The sequence below is a fragment of the Arachis ipaensis genome, chromosome B04 (assembly GCF_000816755.2).
Source record: "Arachis ipaensis cultivar K30076 chromosome B04, Araip1.1, whole genome shotgun sequence".
NCBI classification, from domain to species: domain Eukaryota; kingdom Viridiplantae; phylum Streptophyta; class Magnoliopsida; order Fabales; family Fabaceae; genus Arachis; species Arachis ipaensis.
In genome coordinates, this window is record NC_029788.2 from 126,739,927 (window position 1) to 126,760,095 (window position 20,169).

General features: G+C 32.9%; 1 long non-coding RNA gene and 1 pseudogene across 1 annotated transcript; both read right to left on the reverse strand.

The window, feature by feature from the left end:
* The window catches only part of LOC107637258, a 30,221-nt pseudogene extending 12,028 nt beyond the window's left edge, over positions 1–18,193 (reverse strand).
* LOC110271333 lies at positions 6,568–10,538 on the reverse strand. The gene is made up of 3 exons (XR_002361954.1): positions 10,438–10,538; positions 7,942–7,951; positions 6,568–6,620 (listed from the first exon to the last, which is right to left on the reverse strand). It is a non-coding gene; the product is annotated as an uncharacterized LOC110271333 (long non-coding RNA).

The following is a 20,169-nucleotide window of genomic DNA, read 5'->3' on the forward strand; positions in this document are numbered from 1 at the left end:
AAGATACCAAAAGCAAAAAAAAAAATGAAGTAGAAAACTATATTGAGAAACTTTTTTTTTTTTACCAAAGATAGGAGACTCAAAATCGCAACCTCTTGATTGAGTATGGAGAGACTATGCCATTTGAGCTATTACTCATTGGCATATTGAGAAACTTTTTTAAATTTACTACTTAATACATTTTAATCTTTGACAATTTCAAATGTATTAATGCATGATTACATAAAAAAATACACAACTATATTATTTATTACAATTATTCGATTAAATTCTTCATAAAAATATATACTATTTCATTTACACAAATTTATAAAATCTAATAAAAAACATTATGTAAAATTTATAATTCAAATTCTCCACGTATTGCGTGGGTTAAAATCTAGTAATATCCAAAATCAGTAGCATATTTAATGAAAATGTCGAATTAGTGAAGAAAGAGCACATTGGTACCTATTTACAAGAATAAAGGGGATATACAAAGTTGCAAAAATTATAGAAAAATTAAACTCATGAGTCATACCATGAAGTTATGGAAAAAGATGATAGAACGGAGGTTGAGACAAGAGATACAAGTAACAGAGAATCAATTTTACTTTATACCAGGCAGATCCACCACTGAAACTACATACTGTTAAGATGCACATGATGGAGCGGTATCCTAGTAATAAAAGGGATCTATATATATATGGTGTTTATTAATTTAGAAAAAGCGTACGATAGGGTGTCAAGAGAAGTCTTATGGAAGGTTTTGGAAAGGAAAAGAGTAAGGATCACATATATTCGTGCAATTAAAAACATGTATGATGGGGTTACAACTAGTGTGAAGACTCAAGGTGGTGTGACAGAGGAATTTTCTATCGGTATAGGATTACACAAAGGATCGTCTTTAAGTCTATACCTTTTTACATTAGTCTTGGAAGTACTCACAGAGTATATCGAAGAGCATGTACCATGCTGCATGCTTTTTGCCGATGATATCGTCCTTATGAGAGAGTCAATGGAAGATCTAAATAAGAAGTTGGATTTATAGAGAGAGGCTCTAGAAGTGTATGGTCTGCGTATAAGCCGTAACAAGACGGAATATATAGAATGTAAATTTGGCCGCTGAAGGGAAAACCCTAATATAGATGTGAAGATTGGAGAAAACATCCTACGAAAAGTTAAAAGTTTTAAGTATTTTGGATCCATTATACAGTATAATAGAGAGATTGAACAAGATGTAAATCATAGGATCCAAGCAGGTTGGTCAAAAGGTGGAGTGCGTATGGTTTCATATATGACAAAAAAGTGACTTTAAAATTTAAAGGTAAATTCTATCGTACTACTATCAGACTGGTTATGCTTTATAGTACAGAATATTGGGCGGCCAAAGGAGAGCATGAACATAAATTAAGTGTGGCAGAGACAAAGATGTTGAGATGGATAAGTGGTCATACAGATACATTGGATAGAATAAGGAACAAAGATATAAGAGAGATAGTTGGAGTAACACCTATTGTGGAAAAGATAGTAGAATTGCATCTCAGGTGGTTTGGACATGTGAGAAGAAGACTGACAAAGCACCCAATCAGGAAGGTGAGTGAGATGGAAGATGGATAAGGGGTGAAAGGTAGAGGATGACCTAGAAAGATTATTTATGAGGTGGTCAAATGAGATCTATATGTAAACAGTCTCTCTGTAAACATGATACATGATAGAGCTCAATAACGTCATTTGATCCATATAGCCGACTCCATCTAGTGGACAAGACTTTGTTGTTATAGTAGTAGCATGTTTAATATTATTGCCAACAAAATTATAATTTTTTTACACTTAATTTACAACCAAAAATCATTAAATAGCAGGGTTGACATGTGATTAGAAAGAAATTAAATTAAATTAAATTAAATAATCTTTCTATGAAATTTATTTCAATTATAACTTAAGCAACAAAAAACTTATGTTATTCTGTTTGATTAGATAGATATAATTGACAAATTGCTTTGAGGTCTATTTATTTATTCCTTTTTTTTTAAATAATTCATTTAATTTGTATCCTTCTTTTTGCTAACAGTAGTGTTTTGATTTTCATCCTTTTACTTTTTAGTTTTTTCAACTCCAAAACTAAATTCGTGGTGCAAGAGATGCTTCACAATTATAAATTCTATAGAGACTATAAATTCTATAGAGACTTTATTTTTAATAGATGTAAAACTTGTAATAATGTCATAAATACTAATAACATAAACTATACAAGTAAGCATGGCATGTAATAATGAACAAGGAATTCTTGATGCTATTGGAGCTAAATAAAAGATTTGCTCGGTTTTATTAATGATACTTGACTACTTGTTAATAATCAAAAGAATAGAATGAAGAAAGAGAAAAGGATAATTTAGTCCCTGACCTTTTAAACCTCAGACATTTTCGTTTCTGAGCATTGGAAAATACATTTAAATCCCTGACGTTCCTAAAAATAAGACCGATCAGTCCCTCCGTCCATGAGCCACCCTCAGAGCGGACGGAAAATGCTGAGCTGGCTCCCCCTATGCTTACCTGGCTCAACGGCGTTCCCACGTAGCACGTTAGTGGGATGGAGGTTTTGAAAACGGGACACATAAGTCCCTCTCACTCAAGTAAAATGACTACATTGCCCTTAACCATAATTCTATCCTCACCGCCTCTCTCCTCTTCACCTGCGCAGCCCCCAACCCTCCTCTCCTCACTCTTTCTGCCTTCTCAACCATACACACACAAAACAAATGCATTCACACACATGGAAGAGAGATCCGAGAAGGGAGATGCATCGCTGGTAGGGTGTGGGCCGCCGTCACGCCATCGTCAAGCTGGAGGGAGGAGCCGTCGCCGCCACGCCTCACCGTCGATCTCCTCTTCACCTGCGCAGGAAGAGTTGAACCGTTGAAGTGCATAAATCTCAAATTACGCCCTAATTCAGATTTTAGAAGGAAAAAAGTTGAAAACTCTTTGCATCTCTCTGAGACTCAGAAGAGGAATGAGGCCTCCGAAAAAGTCGATCCACGTCGTCACCACATGGGTGCGGCGGCAGCCTCCGAAGGTAAAGGCTTTTCTCACCGTCGTTTCGGGCATGGCGGCGCTCGTGTTTCTCCGCTTCATCGTTAACGATCATGACAACCTTTTTGTTGCCGCTAAAGCTTTCCACTCCCTTGGAATCTCCGTTCTCATCTACAAGCTCATGAAAGAGAAGACTTGTGCCGGTTACCCCTTCCCTTCATCTTCTCACAATTTAATTCAATTGCTCCACCGAATTTCTTGCTTTTCTCGACATATTTATGTATTAAAAATTCTTCTTGTTTCTTCGGTTCTTTTTGAAGACTAAATTGTTTGATGCATGGTTGGAAGGCTAAGAAAACACGGCAATAAAAAAGCTTAATTTTTATTTAACCGGGAATAAGATCATTGTGGCCAGAAAATTTTTTCCCCTTGAGATTATTGGCTTCTTTTGTTTGGTTTCATTTATAAAGCCAAAATCCCTTCTTCTTTTATTATGGTTGAGAAGGCAGAAAGAGTGAGGAGAGGAGGGTTGGGGGCTGCGCAGGTGAAGAGGAGATCGACGGTGAGGCATGGCGGCGACGGCTCCTCCCTCCAGCTTGACGATGGCGTGACGGCGGCCCACACCCTACCGGCGACGCATCTCCCTTCTCGGATCTCTCTTCCATGTGTGTGAATACATTTGTTTTGTGTGTGTATAGTTGAGAAGGCAGAAAGGGTGAGGAGAGGAGGGTTGGGGGCTACGCAGGTGAAGAGGAGAGAGGCGGTGAGGATAGAATTATGGTTTAAGGGCAATGTAGTCATTTTACTTGAGTGAGAGGGACTTATGTGTCCCGTTTTCAAAACATCCATCCCACTAACATGCCACGGGAGAACACCGTTGAGCCAGGTAAGCATAGGGGGAGCCAGCTCAGTATTTTCCGTCCGCTTTGAGGGTGGCTCATGGACGGAGGGACTGATCGGTCTTATTTTCAGGAACGTTAGGGATTTAAATGTATTTTCCAATGCTCAAGGACGAAAATGTCTGAGGCTTAAAAGGTCAGGGACTAAATTGTCCTTTTCTCATGAAGAAATCAAAGGTGAATAATCACGTATCCGGCAACATATAGGCCATGACCACCAACTTTATGGGAAACTAGAATGAGAACCGCGCAATGCGCGGAGAGTTAGATTATTTATACTATATAGTATATTTTAATAAATGTTATATTAAAAATATTTTAGAGAACATATTATAAATAGATTTTGAATTTATTTATTTTTAAAAAAGACATAGGTTATTTATATTAGAATTATACAAAACTGCATTTTTATTTTTTTTTCATTTTTTCGATTTACATTAATGGCTACACTTTATCTTTTCTTGTAGTTTTTTTGTTTGTAAATAATTAAAAAATAAATAAATGAGAATGAAAAATATATAAAAATATTATATTAAATTTAAAGAATTTTTGACAATTAGTATGAGAGATTAAGAAATGAAGAGTAGTAAGAGTGTCAATATGTATAAGTTGTAGAATTTGAATATTTGTAACTGAAATTTTTTATAATTATTATTATTATGACACTTTTAATGTATGCATGTTTATTGCATTTAATTAATACTTGATGTTTCAATTGAATAATAATATATAAGAGTTTTTCGTTTTAATTTTTTTAAAACATTTTACTAAATAGTGATTGGTTGATTTTCATCTTTTGCCAAGTCATTAGAATTGCTGATGTGGCATCATTAGCAAAGAAAAGACAGCTTAAACTCATTGTGGGTATTATATTAAATTTAAGGAATTTTTGACAATTAGTATGAGAGATTAAGAAATGAAGAGTAGTAAGAGTCTTAATATGTATAAGTTGTAAAATTTGAATATTTGTAACTGAAATTTTTTATAACTATTATTATTATGACACTTTTAATGTATGTTTATTGCATTTAATTAGTACTTGATGTTTCAATTGAATAATAATAAATAAGAGTTTTTTGTTTTAATTTTTTTAAAATATTTTACTAAATAGTAATTGGTTGATTTTTATCTTTTGGCAAGTCATTAGAATTGCTGATGTGACATCATTAGCAAAGAAAAGATGGCTCAAATTTGTGGAGAGAGTTGGTATCAGCTTTTAGATAGATAGATAGATAGATAGATAGATAGATAGATAGATAGATAGATAGATGCAAAAATTTTCATTTTCATCCTACATAGCAAATAATTACAACAAATTATACGGATTTTTTTCTATTAATTAACTATGAGTAGCAACAATTAGAATAAAACATGTTATAAAATAATTTGTACTCACCTAAAGTGAAAGCTGAATTGACAATACTTCTTAATCTAAGACATAACTTTCTCTTCAAAGGTTGTAAAATTATTATTGAAGTAATTTTTTTTTTAAATTATCCCATGAAGTATTAAAGATACAAATAGGCTTCTCAATTTCTTTCTCAACAATTTGATTTAACTAATGGATTGGACAATCTTATTACACAATAAAATTGGAAAGATATCCATATTTTCCTACAGATTGCAAAATTAATATTCATGTGATTTTTTTACCCAAAAATTATCCTTTTTTCACCGATTTTTATGATTTTAAATATAATACAAAATATTTTATTTAAATTCTACGTAATGATTCGTAAACAATTACAAAAGAATTTTTTTCTATTCGTACCAAAAATCAATACAAAAAACAAAACAGAATATGTAAGATCCAGAATTTTTAAATAAATCTTATTATGAATTAATTTCAATTCATTTATTCATTAGAAATTTTATTTTCAGAAATTATTTTATTAAAGTTAATTAAATCAGGTTTTGATAATTAATTAGAATTTTACCTAATTTTATAATTATTGAATTATTTTCTATATTTAAATTACAAAATTAGTAACTATGGAATGACAAGAATTTTTATGTGATTTAATTCAAATAATTGATATTTCTATGATTTAATACTTTAAGTTTTAGGAATAAAGAAAATAAATCTTATTATCTTATAAATTCAATTAAAGAATTTGATTTCAAATCAATTGGTATTTTAATACAACAAATAATATTTTAAAATAATTTTGAGGATTAAATTAGATTTTAAATTAACATTCTATACCCTAATTTGATTAAAATTAACCAAATCCAAATTAATCCCAAAATCCCCAATTTCATACACAAACCCTAACCTTAATTTTACCCTAATCCTTACCCACACTCACCGCCACTCAGCACTCACCCTATTCCCCCCCTTTCCCCAAACACATATGCAGCAGGCAGAGAGAAAGAAAGAAACAGCAGAAAGAAAAAGGAGAAAACGGGAAAGAAAAAGAGGGAGAGCAGAAGGGGGAAGAGAGAGAGACGGCGTCGGTGGGCATCACTGCCACCGTCGCCGCCGCTGTGCTGTCAGGAGGGAGATCCGAGGGAGAGAGAGAGTGTGGAGTTGAGGGAGCAGAGAAGCACGCCGCTTGGGCCTAGAGCCGTGATTGATTATGAGATGGCTGAAAGCTGTGTTTGGTTTGTGCTTTGGGTTAGAAAGGTATGAAAAACTAAACTGGTTCAGCATAGACTTAATGAGCCTATGCTTGGAACAGTTTGGTCATTCATTCTGTCTAGGAAAAACTTTAAAAAAAAAAAAGGCTTTTAGATTTATGAGAAATTAACAACTTTCCCTTTTAGAAAGAATTTCGGATTTTGAATATTAAATCTTTGGTTTTGAAAAGAAGCATAAGGCGGTTATTAATCACTGTACCTTAATAAACGGTTTTATTCTCATGTCTTACTATAACAATTCTGTAACCCTATAGTGAGAACCCTTTCGAGGACGATGTTCTCACTCCCCTACAGATTTTTCCCTTTTCAGGATATGGGCGACGGAGCTTTAGAAGAGTTATATTCATTTTCTGTTTATTCGTCATTATTTTGTATTATCTTAGTTTTTGTCTTTTCCTCGCCTTTATTTCTAGCAGTTTTTGCAAGAGGGATAGGAGTTTTGATATGTGAAGTTTGCATATTGGTATGATGTATATATATTTATGTATTATTTGTAAGTAGTGTAAACAGTACTATAATGGATGGATAGAAGTTTTGAATATTCGGTTTTTAAGTTTTAAACAGGCTCATGTTTTACTATTAAATATTTAAAAAGTCGTCGTAATACTCGAGCTATTAGAGTGGCGCAGCCGGAAGCGTGACATTTTAATAGTTAGGTGTTACAATATGGTATCAGAGTGGTCCTTCCTGTAGAGCCTGAAGAATGGACCGACTATGCTTCAATTACATACTCTGAGCGTCTGTCATGTAATAGGTCTCGTTCAGATAACGAGAATTAGAGCTTATGCACATGACGGTCTATTGATTAATGCTATTAGTCTTGCATTGAATAATTCCTGGTGTTAAGTTTCGCCGGCTTAACACTAGTAAATTATTTATATGGAAGCACTAATGGGTTATCATAGACGATATGCGAGTCAGATAACGCGAGTCGCGGGTTTTGGGGACGTTAGAAACTAATTTTCGAAGTTACTCGGTTAGGTGTTCTGAACTTTGTGAATGTCATGTGACTTGTTCTCTCATAAATTTACCTTGGAATCCTCAACTGCTATTTCTTTCGGAAAAGTGAATTGATGTTTTCGCAACCCCATTCTTCTGTTCATATGCTTTCTCGTTTGATTCTTATCTACATATGTCTGTTTGAAATCCTGGGTTTATCTACCTCCTTTGTTTAAACTCTTCTTCTTGGTTCATGTATTCTTTGATACAACTTTAAACTTGTTTTGATGCAGTGTACCTTTTTAAGTTCCTATTCCGAATTTTTTTAAAGTTGTGATTTAATTTTTTTTCTTACTTGACTATATTTACAACCATTATTCTTGAAGCCTTTATAAAATTGTTTTTGATTCAATATAGCTTTCTCTATATGAAACTTTGAAATTCTTTATACAATTTAAAAACTATTTACTCCCAATACCTCATCAGTTCTTTTACTGGTTTATGAAAATGTACTTACTTTAGAAATACAACTTGATTTTCTAACAACTATATTACAATTTCTACAAATATCATTATTTGATTATGTATTTAGATGTTTTTTTTCAAAGAAAGATTTTTGCTTTTTTTTCAATTGAATTTCGTTTAATAAACTTCATCTAATTTATTTTTAATTTGAATTTGGTTTAGTATAACACATTGTCTATGTAATTGTTGTTCTTTTGAAAATGTCGGACTCATGTCTTTCTTCTTATAAACGGACCAATTCCCTTAAGCTTTTCATTTTTGTGAATGTCAAATTTGATTATGTTTTTAACTACTGTCTTACTTTTGTGAACATCACCAATAGTCTTAGTTTTCCTTTTCTTGTGAATCTCTTACTCATCGAGTCAACTCAAATTCGTTTCCATCAAGTGCATCGTTTGTCCTCTTATTTTTCTTTGTTTAGTCAGAGGTTCTTTCTCAAAAATTCACTATTGATTGAGTTATCTTTCCTTACAAGTTTTGTATTCTTTTGAATCGATTGAAAGCTTGTTTGATGTCTCATGCCTCGTGAATCTTATTTGAACTCCCTTGATTTAGGATTCTTCCTCGTATAACTTGATTTCTTTTTCAGTACATCTTAATATTCTTGAATGTCCCTAGATGATGACGATTTCAAGTGTATTCTTGAAGTTTTGGTGTGAATTTTAAAAAAAAAAATAAAATAAAAGAAAATTTTGGATTCCCTTAAGAAATTTTAAATCAAGTTTTTTTCGCTTAAATGCATCCATAGCTATTCTTTAAATTTGACAAAATTATTTTTAAAATTGGCATGTGCTATTTTAAATGAAGTTTTGAAAAGTTTCCTTATTTAGCGGAGACCTGTTTGTTTACAACGCATCACTTATTTCCTTTAGTGACTTATAAGCAAATTTTACCTCGGAATTTCTTTTCTAAATGGAGTTTGAATATGAACTTTGAAAGTTTGTGTAATTTAAAACGTTGCCCCAGATTCTCCTTTTCTAACAAAATTTGACTCCTTCCGACTTTGCCGCGATTTCATTGCACGACATTATTTGATTTAGTACCTATATGTCCTTCGAGAATGGTGAGACAATATTTTGGCTTTAACACAATTGATTCCCATTAAAAAAAAAAAAACCTCATATTCTGTCTTTTACTTGGAAACTGTTTGGACGAAATGCAATTAAATTTTCTTTTGACCATATTGCAGATTTAATATATGTTTGACATCCTTTTGCAAAATGCGAGTTACATATCTTTTCTTTTAGAACTTGAGGTGATTTTCCTTAAGTTTTTCAGTCTTTATATTTAAATGTATTAGGTGTTCTTAATCATAAAATTTTAAACCTTGTGAGCGTCATCATTGACTCTGGTTAACCTTTTATAATTTTACACTTCTGTAATTCAGCTTGAATTCGTTTCAAAATACTGCATTGTTTTTCATTTTATTGGTCTTATCAAATTTCTTCGATTCAAGAGTTACCCTTAAAGATATTAGTTGACTCTCTTTCCAGCACTCTTTATTACTTGTTCATCCTTGTCTACTTGTGATTTCAACAATTCTTTCAAATTCTCGCGAACACGGTCCTTGTCATTTTTCTTCCTTTTCTATGGTCACTATCCTTCTAAGTATACTCGAGATTAGTTTTGGCATTTTGTGCGACCATTAGACTTAGTAAACGACACATTAGTCCTTTAGGACACGTTTGGTGAATGCAAAAGGTGAAACTCATAAGTGTACGACATCACAGGGAGTTGTGAAACCTTGTTTTACGTGAAAGAGTTTTGTTGATGTGGGACTTATAACCAATAGTAAGGATTGCAAAGTGTTTAACAAAGTTGAGAACCTTCGGATGAGTTGCTCAATGAAGTACGGTTAAGAATGATGGAGATAAATTATGTTGAAGTTTGAATAATTGAATATCTAAAGTTGATATAAGATCAGTATGTGGACGTTAAGCACATCATTTTAACCCCAGCTTGTGTTATAACCTTTTCCCGCATTGCTTTACCATTACATGTTTGAAACATATCATCTTGTACATCAAACCTGTCTTGTAACTTCTGTTTCACCTCATACTTATATCCTTTATATTTTTATGCCATATGAAAATCCTGGTATTTGAAATTATATATATATATATTGAGGACTTGTTGCCATTTCTTTAAATAAGTTCAAGAGTGAAGTAATATGAAAATCTCTTTTATTTTGTATCAATTTTCGAGGATGAAAATTTTTATAAGGTGGATAGGATGTAAGACCCAGAATTTTTAAATAAATCTTATTATGAATTAATTTCAATTCATTTATTCATTAGAAATTCTATTTTCAAAAATTATTTTATTAAAGCTAATTAAATAAAAAATTAAATCAAGTTTTGATAATTAATTAGAATTTTACCTAATTTTATAATTATTGAATTATTTTTTATATTTAAATTACGGCTTTTAGATTTATGAGAAATTAACAGCTTTCCCTTTTAGAAAGAATTTCGGATTTTGAATATTAAATCTTTGGTTTTGAAAAGAAGCATAAGGCGGTTATTAATCACTGTACCTTAATAAACGGTTTTATTCTCATGTCTTACTATAACAATTCTGTAACCCTATAGTGAGAACCTTTTCGAGGACGATGTTCTCACTCCCCTACAGGTTTTTCCCTTTTCAGGATATGGGCGACGGAGCTTTAGAAGAGTTATATTCATTTTCTGTTTATTCGTCATTATTTTGTATTATCTTAGTTTTTGTCTCTCCCTCGCCTTTATTTCTAGCAGTTTTTGCAAGAGGGATAGGAGTTTTGATATGTGAAGTTTGCATATTGGTATGATGTATATATATTTATGTATTATTTGTAAGTAGTGTAAACAGTACTATAATGGATGGATAGAAGTTTTGAATATTCGGTTTTTAAGTTTTAAACAGGCTCATGTTTTACTATTAAATATTTAAAAAGTCGTCGTAATACTCGAGCTATTAGAGTGGCGCAGCCGGAAGCGTGACATTTTAATAGTTAGGTGTTACAAAATATGTTATAAGACTCTTTTGTACTAACCTGAACTGGAAGCTAAATTGGCACTTATCTTTGACCGGAGTTATTACTTTTTCCTCATTCTTGCTTGTCTGAATTAGATAGATAGTGTTTCAAATAATTGTGTTTCTACATTTTTAAAATAGGCATCAAAAACGCCTTATGAATCAACTTACAATAAAATAAGAAAAGTGCAATAAAAATTATGTTAAACAAACCAAGTTGCAGAATTATATGTTGGAGGCACATATCTTGTCTTTTTTTTTTTTTTTGAAAGGATTGCTCTCCGCCTCCTTAATCTAGCAATTTTGGGTATAAACTCTTCCAGTCTGTCATTACCAGTGCAAATTCTTCTACAACAAAGAGAATAAGACATGGTCAAAGAATGATAATCCATTCCAAGTAAATTGTGGAAGCAATATTGCACATGTGGAATAACAATTTGAAAAGAGGAACACATAAATGTAGATTGTGGAATAATTTTAAATGCACATTAATTTTAGTTGTGACTGTTGGACAGAACTGTTAAAAAAAGAGGAATACATAAACCTGTACTACTTGCAATGATTTCACAATTAAAATATTATTTATAACAATAGAATGAGAAGAGTAAAAGACATTTAAAAATCTTTAGGAAAATACCTGGGAAGAATGGTGACGTTGGCCTGAGATCCAAAATCGAGCTCCGGCAGGAAACCGCAACAGGAGGAGTGGAGTTTAGCCTGGTTTCTGCAATTTATGCAATGCGGCTCCACCGAAGATGGATATCGCGATGGACAATTTGTTTAGAGGAAAAAACAATGGCTCATGGGACCGGAAGAGGATGTAGGTAGGAAAAAACAATGGCTCATAGGATGGTACAGAGAGGTGCGAAGAGGAAGAGGGTTTCTAGAAGTATGAGAAAGGTAAGGGGTTTTTTTGGGTAAATGTTAATTTGTGTTTTTGTTGTTTTAGAAATAAGGATTGATTTGAAAAAAGTTAAGTTGTTGGTTTTTATTGTGTTTTTTAGTTTTGTTTTGTATTTTTTTTTTTTTAAATAAGAGTTGATTTGGCAAGATTTAATTGGTTGATTCTAACATTTTGCCAAGTAAGCAATGTGGCTGACATGGCTTTAAGAGAAATAGCTTCAAAGTAATGAGGGTAAACTTGTGTATCTACTCTTATATATTAAGAATAGAAGTGACACAAGATACATCGTAAGAACAGTATTTTAGAATAAAGGTTTAATTATGTTAGTTCTTATTTTTTTTTATTAAATTTATAATTAGATTTTTATATTTTTATTTTTTTAATTAAATTTTTATACTATTTTTAATTTTATAATTTAATAATTTTTAATATAAAAATATCAGAATTAATTGAATATTTTTTCGCAAATTAAAGAAATTGATAGTTAAAAACCTAATTAGATTTTTGGCTGCATATATTTTATTCTTTTGATTTTAATATTTTTAACATCATGAAAAGGATTTAGGCACAATTTGAATAAACAACTTAGTTAAACTATTTTGAAAAAAGAACTTAAAATATAAGGACTTATATTTAAAACAGCTCATAAATAGGTTATTTTGTGTTTGGATAAACAACTTAATTAAACTTTTTTTAATAAATGGGAGTGATAAAACAGCTTTTGAAAAGGAGTGTCACAACCCAAAATGAGTCATGACTGGCATTCAGAAAAATTGTCTCCTAACAAATCTAACAAGTTTAAATATAAATTGAATAAAAAAGTTACAAATATTTTTAATAAATTTACAATTACTAAAATGAATAGTTACATATTATTTTTAACAAAAGCATAAAATAGATCAATATGGTTGGATATAACATCTAGGAACTCGAGAAGAACTAGGTATCCATTGCAGATCATTATTCTTGAATAGAAAGTCTCATGTTCGAATATTCATTCTTGAAAAATATTTTTAGAAAAACGGAATGAATTTGCAACTCAGTGACTAGACAATATTTTTATAATCCACATGAGACCATATGAACCATATTATCCAAAATATATTTTATTTAAAAAATAGTAATTTATACAAATAAGTGAATCAATAAGAGAGTTCTCAATACCAGATTAAAGCTGTCATTTGTGAGATGATAAATAGCTTGCACCTGAGTCTGAATTCATTGATGGTGTAGCAAGAAAGGTTTGTGGTTGATGAAAAGATGTAGAGGGTGGAGGTGGTTGGCATGATTGAAGAGAGCCTTGATAGCTATGATCAAATCAAAAATAGCAATTTATAGCAATGTGACCTGGTCTATTACAGACTTGACAGATTTGCCTTTTGTTGAGTTGCCAAGAACTTCTTCCACCTCTCCATGATTGCCTCCTCTTCTTCCACCAAATCCTCTAGCATAACTTCTTTGTGTGGATGAAAAATTCTGAGCAAAATTGGCTTGAACCAAAGAGAGAGATATTGATCGAAAATTCTCAAGAGTATCCTCATGAGAGAATAGCCGATTTTTGACTTCTCCTATGCTAAATAGTTCAGGTTTTGCTTGAACAAAGGTGATGCAGCTTGAATAATCTTCAGGAATCCCTTTGCAAATAGCTTCAATGTAATCCTCATTAGTAATCTGATATCCAATAGCAATTGAAGAGTCTACCAATTTTTTTATCTGAAAAAGGTATTCTGTAATTTCAAGATTCTTTTTCTTCACCGCTTAAGTTGATTCTTTAATTGCTTGATCTTGGATTTTGTGATTTCAGCAAAATGCAATTGAAGAGTCTACCAGATTTCTAATGCTGATGCACAATGTGCAACTCAATTCTTGAATGATGAATCCACCGAAGCAAGAATCCAAGAGCTAAAATTGTAATCTTGTAACATCTATTTTGTGTATTTTGAAGAGACAGTACCAGCAGCTTTCAAAATTTCAGAATCAAACTGAGATGGAGTTTTACCTTTAATGATATAATCTTTAAGGTAGCGTTTGTTTTGAGGTACTGACACAGAGACTAGAGACTGAGAGACTGAGACTCAGTATCGTGTTTGTTAGTTCAGAGACTGGTACTAAAATTTCTGTCTCTGTCTCTAAAATTTCAGTATTTCAGTACTTCCAAAAAGTAGGGACACAGGGGACTGAAATTTTTAGAAATGGAAACTGAAACTTTAATAACATTTTATACCTAAAATACTTTCATTTCAATTAATTAATTAATTCCAATTTTACCCTTTGTGTAAATTAAATTAGAGTTTCATTCTTGTTTCAATTTCTATCTCCTATTTTGCACCAAACAGAATACTGAGATTTATTTTAATCCCTGTCTCTTAGTCTCTGTCTCTCAGTCTCAGTCTTTCCGTCTCTATCTTTCCACCAAATGCTACCTAAGAGATTTTGTCCACTGATTACGAACAAAGCATGTTGCTTCCAAATAACAAAGTTAGATTCATCTAACTTGTCTAGAATTGAGAAGAGAGAATTCTTTGAATTCCCGAAATTAATTGCTAAGGCCATGATTGAACCTTGCTCTTGATATCATATAAGAAGAGTTCAACGCTCTTTTGAGGAGAAGATAAACAACAGAACCATAAAGTAAACACTTAGTTATTCTATTATTATTGAGATATGCCTTATTGGTCCATACACATATCTATAATTCTATTTAGTATTTATACACTAAATAATACCCGAAACTTCTATGTTCTCTACAAGGTTATTGTCCCTATTTACAGGGGGTGTTGTAATTTTATTTTCTATTATCCTTCAATTCCTATGAAAAAAATTAGTTCTCTTACTATAAAAAAGAGAGATTGATCATTATTGCTTTTTCTTTCTTCTATGGTGTTGTTGACTTTTCATCTTGGAAAAAAAAAAGAAAGAAAAGCATAAGAAATTTCCTGTTTTTGTTAGCAACATTTTTTATAAAAAGATTTTTGTTTACTATATTTCTATATTAATATTTTTTTTCCTTCTCACACATTTACGATTTCGATGTCGAATGTAATTTTAGTTTTATTGAAAAACCTGATTTTTGTTATTATTGTTGGCTCAATTGATCAACTTATAATCTTTTTTATATCATAGAATACAAAGTATGACTTTTCTTATTTCAAAAAAAAAAACAAAAAACAAAAAACAAAATAGATATATCACATACTATATTTATCTTTTTATCTTGCCTAATTTTATTTGGGTTTACATATAGCTGACTCTTACATAAGAGAAACACAATAATTTTAAATGCAAGCACAAAAATAAAAATAATATAAGATTACACACATGAAAAGACCAACACCTAGACTTGTGACTTAAAAGATCTTTTGCAGCAACCTAAAAACATCTACAGCGAAAGCATTTCCCAGTGCTAACCCAGCAACAAGGCCACCCCCATATCCAATTACAATTACCATCCAATACAATTCAAGGAAAGATCCTGACTCAGAATCTTGATCACCATCAGGTTTTTGCAATGGATGCTTAGGAGGATCTTCACATTTCTTCAACAATTGAATCCCGCACAAATCCTTGTTTCCTTCAAATGAATTATTATCAAATGTGGAAAGTTGTCCATTTTCTGGGATTGGACCTGAGAGATTGTTGAAAGACACATTGAAGAAATCCAAGAAGGTTAGCCCTGTGAGTTGTTGAGGAATATTTCCTGACAGGCTATTGAGAGAAAGGTCCAACACTTCAAGATTTGAAAGCTTTCCGAAGGAAGATGGGATGCTGCCAGTAAACATGTTATTGGACAAATTGAGCACAACAAGCCTATTCAAACTTCCCATGATATCCGGAATCTCACCATAAATTTTGTTACTTGAAAGATCAATGGCTACCATATGATGAAGGTATTGACTCCCAAGATAATCCATGACAACTCCTTTGTTGGACATTGAAAATGTAGACAAATCAATATCTATGAACATATTCTTACTAGGAATCAAGTCCTTGAAATCCAGTTGTCTTTTGTCGGATATGATCATCGATTTGAAGCACATGATTATTTCTGATGTTAATTTTGTTGAAAAACCATTGTGAGAAAGATCAATGATTCGAAGCTGAGGAAATCTGTATTTCAATGGACACATTATAGCTCCGTGAAATTGATTATCACGTAAAGAAACAGCCTTTAACTTAGGAAGAGATCCTAACCAGAAAGGAAATGAGTCATTGAAATGGTTATGTCTCACATCAAGAGACTCTAGCATTCTGCAATTGACAAGTGCTCTTGGTAATTGACCATACAACTTGTTAGAACTAAAATCAATCCACTGAAGGGCATTTCCTTTCTCATAAGTTTGAGGAATATTGCCAATCAGTTTGTTTCCTGCGAGCGACAAATATTGAAGAGATTGACTAAAGCTTCCCAAACATGATGGAATCATCCCAATTAAGTAGTTGAAAGATAAATCAAGATATATAAGGGATTGTAGATTGCATATCAAGGGGGATATTTCTCCTATCAATAGATTGTTGAAAATCTCCAAACCCTGAAGAGTTGTTTTATTCCATATCCAACTCGGTATAGTCTTTATGCTATTCTGTGTTATGTGAAGATTAGTCAACTCTTGCAAGTGCTGTATAAAATTGGGAAAATGAACTAAGTTACATGACCCTAAATCCAATGATTGAATTTGAGGAGGAAATGTTACGTTGGTAGTGTTCTTCCCTTCAACAAAAGACAATTTGTTGCCTCTGCCTAAACCAAGATAAGTAAGCTTTTGGAGCTGTGAAAGCATGCCAAGCTCAATCTGTCCTTCCAACATATTAGCACCTAGATCAAGACCTGTAAGATTCTCTAACTTGAAGAAGAAATATGGAATTTCACCTTGAAGATTATTTTGAGAAAGATCCAAGTAACTTAAAGTGGTTAGATTCATTATCCAAGTTGGAACTTCCCCAGCTAAATTGCACCTACTCAATCCTAACTCTTGAATTGGAGGAAGGATTGTGACATTGACATCCCTGTTTTGTGAGAACAAGGACAATTTGTTGAGAGACAAGTGAAGATCCTCAAGCATCCTTAGCTTCAAAAACATGTCAAGTGCTAGGCGGCCTTCGAAAAAATTAGAACTTAGATCTAAAGTTACAAGATTTTCGAGTCTAAAAAAAGACTGCGGGATTTCACCATGAAAGCTATTATCTCCAAGAGCCAAGGAAGCTAAATTGGTCAGGTTTCCAATGGATGCAGGTAATGTGCCCTGCAAATTTTGGTTTCTTTCAAAATTCAAAGATGTTAAGTTTGCAAGAGAGAATATTCCAATAGGAAACTCACCATATAGTTCACATTGGCGAAAAGAGAGTTTTTGCAGAGATGTAAGGTTCGTGAGTGTGTGAGGTAATGGTGATGAAATGGTGACAAAATTAAGACGAAGTTGTTCTAGTCTTGTTGAGTTTTGAATTAAGTTTCGCAGAGTGGATTCCTTGAGTTGTAAACGGTTGATTAATGGATAATCAAACTGTTCAATATAGCTGCGAAGATCAAGGGACAACAAGTTGGACAAATGGGAAATTTGAGTTGGGACTTCACCTGACAATGTGGTTTCACCAAATTGAGAAAGATTCAAATGCCTCAGTTGTGACAAGGCGCCTATCCTTGCTGGAATTTGCGAGTGATTGAAATCATTGTCTGAAAGATCAAGGCTTTGAAGATGCACAAGTGAGAAAAGGGTGCTATTGGGATCCATGGAACCATAGAGCAGACTGCTACTAAGATCAATGGAAATGACATGACCCGTGAGCTCATCGCATTGAATGCCATCCCAGGAGCAGCAATCTGTGGAAGGACTCCAAGAAAGAGTTTTAGGATAACTGGAAGGATTGTAAGAAGCAGACTTACTTATGATGAAGCTTTTTTTAAAGCTGAGCAAGGCATTGCTTTCATGTTGATGGCACTCATGATGATGAGTTGTAGTTGAATGATTCAAAGTAAAACAGTTTGTGAAGAGGGAAGATGAGAAGAGAAGAAGAAACTGTATGGAGAAAGTAAGAGAACATAAGAACCCCATTATTGTGATCGTATAGCAGTAGGTTTCAGTGGATGGAATGTTTGGGAAACTCTAATGGGTTTTTATAGTGAAGCAGTGATGGTGATGCTAAATTCCAATAGACAATAGTGATGATAAGTAAACTCTATCGTTAGACTTAATTTTTTCTCTTCAATTTGTTTCATATCATTGACTCTAAGTAAACTCACTGTGGCTTATACAGGAAGAGAGTTCAGATATCTTTGCATTGGTGCTTTAATTTTATATTATTTAAGGAAATAAAATAACTTTTTTTTAGAATAAGAATAAATTACTATTTATACCCATAAAAGATACAGATGCTGACAAATGTACCCATATAAGAATAAAGCGACAATTATAATCAAGGAAGATGGATTCCGTGTGCCAAGAGTACCCGGACGTTGGTCCGTTAGGGTATTCTTGGCACATGGAAGCTATCTTCCGTGGGTACAATTGTCATTTTATTCTTATATGGATACATTTGTCAGCTTCGTATCTTTCATGGATACAAATGGCAATTTATTCTTTAGAATAATATGCATTGGTCTTTAACACGATTTATCATTTTGTGAGGGACATATAAATTCCACCATTACCATTCTGTGGGGTTTTCATACAAGTCCATTACACAATTTTCTCAAAAATTATTTGATACTTGTGTAGTGCTTCTTACGCTACTTGCAACAGTTCTGGATTATGAGAAGTAGCTAGAAATATTGGCGTGCATTTTGAGCAAGAAAAAATGTTGCCATTCATCTCATTTTCAAAATTATTGATGATTCTAGTTGAACTTGAGAAGGGGGGGTTGAATCAAGTTAGCTTAAAACTTTAAGTTTCAAACTTTGTTTTTGCTGTTGCTCGAGTTGCAGGAGATTATTTGAAATAGTCTCATACGCAGAAAATTAAAAGTGCAGAGAAGAGGAGAAAGAGGTCAGCATGTATCCTGGTTCGGATTCTTTGTGCCATGAATCCTACATCCAGTCTCCACCACAAACCATGGTGGAATTTTCACTATAATTCTCAGGTTACATACACCAATACTATTGAATTACTCCCTAATTCAACTAGTATCTACCCCTAAGCTTTCTTCACCAAAGCTTAGCAACCCCAAAGTGCTATCCCAACTTGGAAGGGGAATCTACACAGATTCAATTCTCACCAAGTGCTAACCCAACTTGGAAAGGGGAACTAATCCTAGTTCATAAACCCAGATTACATCAAAAAATAAACAGTGGCTATTTCTGCATCACTCTTGCCTTTTCTCTCTTGGCTTTTGATCCTCACATGATTGCCTTTTTCAAAACAAAGAATAACGCAAGACAGCCATAACAATAAATCAGAATTAAGCTTGAGTAGAAGAAAGAGATTTCAGCTCTATATTAGAGAAGGTGCTCTGAATTGGTGTGTGCTCTCTTTCTTAACTTGAAATGATGGAATGAGTCTTCTTATATATCTTCAGCTTGCGGTGTTTCTTTCATCCTTGGCATGTTCCTCTTTTCCATTCTGCTCCATTTCCTAGCTGCTTCTGTGTGTTCTTGCTCGATGGTGTTTTGCTCAACCACGATCCTTAGCAGTGCTCAGCTGATGTCCTTGAGTTAGTGGTTGTTCCCTTGTGTCCTTGGAGTGATGATAGTGTACTAGCTGTCCTTGTTGCTTTATTATACCAACACTTGTCCTTTTTCTTTTTTCCAGCTGTCTTCCTTTAGCTTTTAGTAAGCCATATAACATAATGGACGTTGCTGTGAGGATGAGCTTTGGCTCATTGCTGAAGCACTTGTTGGACTTGGACTAAAGCAATTTTGAACTTGGATACTTTGGGCCTGCATCACTAACACTCTCATTAAACTATATTGGGCTTTCCACCCAAAACAATGTTTGTCATCATAACTTAACAAAAATCAAACTAGGCTCAACAATCTCCCCCTTGATGACAAACATGATAAAGTAGGGAAATTAAAAAATTAAATGAGTTAAGAACACTTCCCTTTGATGACATCCGGATTGTGAGTTGCTCCCCCTGAATGCTAGCATTACTCCCCCTTGACCATGGCTTACATCTTTTCCTGAACAAAACTTAAAAACAGCCAAGACCAATATTTCCAAACGCTATATCACAGTAATGTAAGCACAGAGCAATTAACACTAAGCACAACACAGGATAAATCATAGCAAAACATGATAAATCATAGCA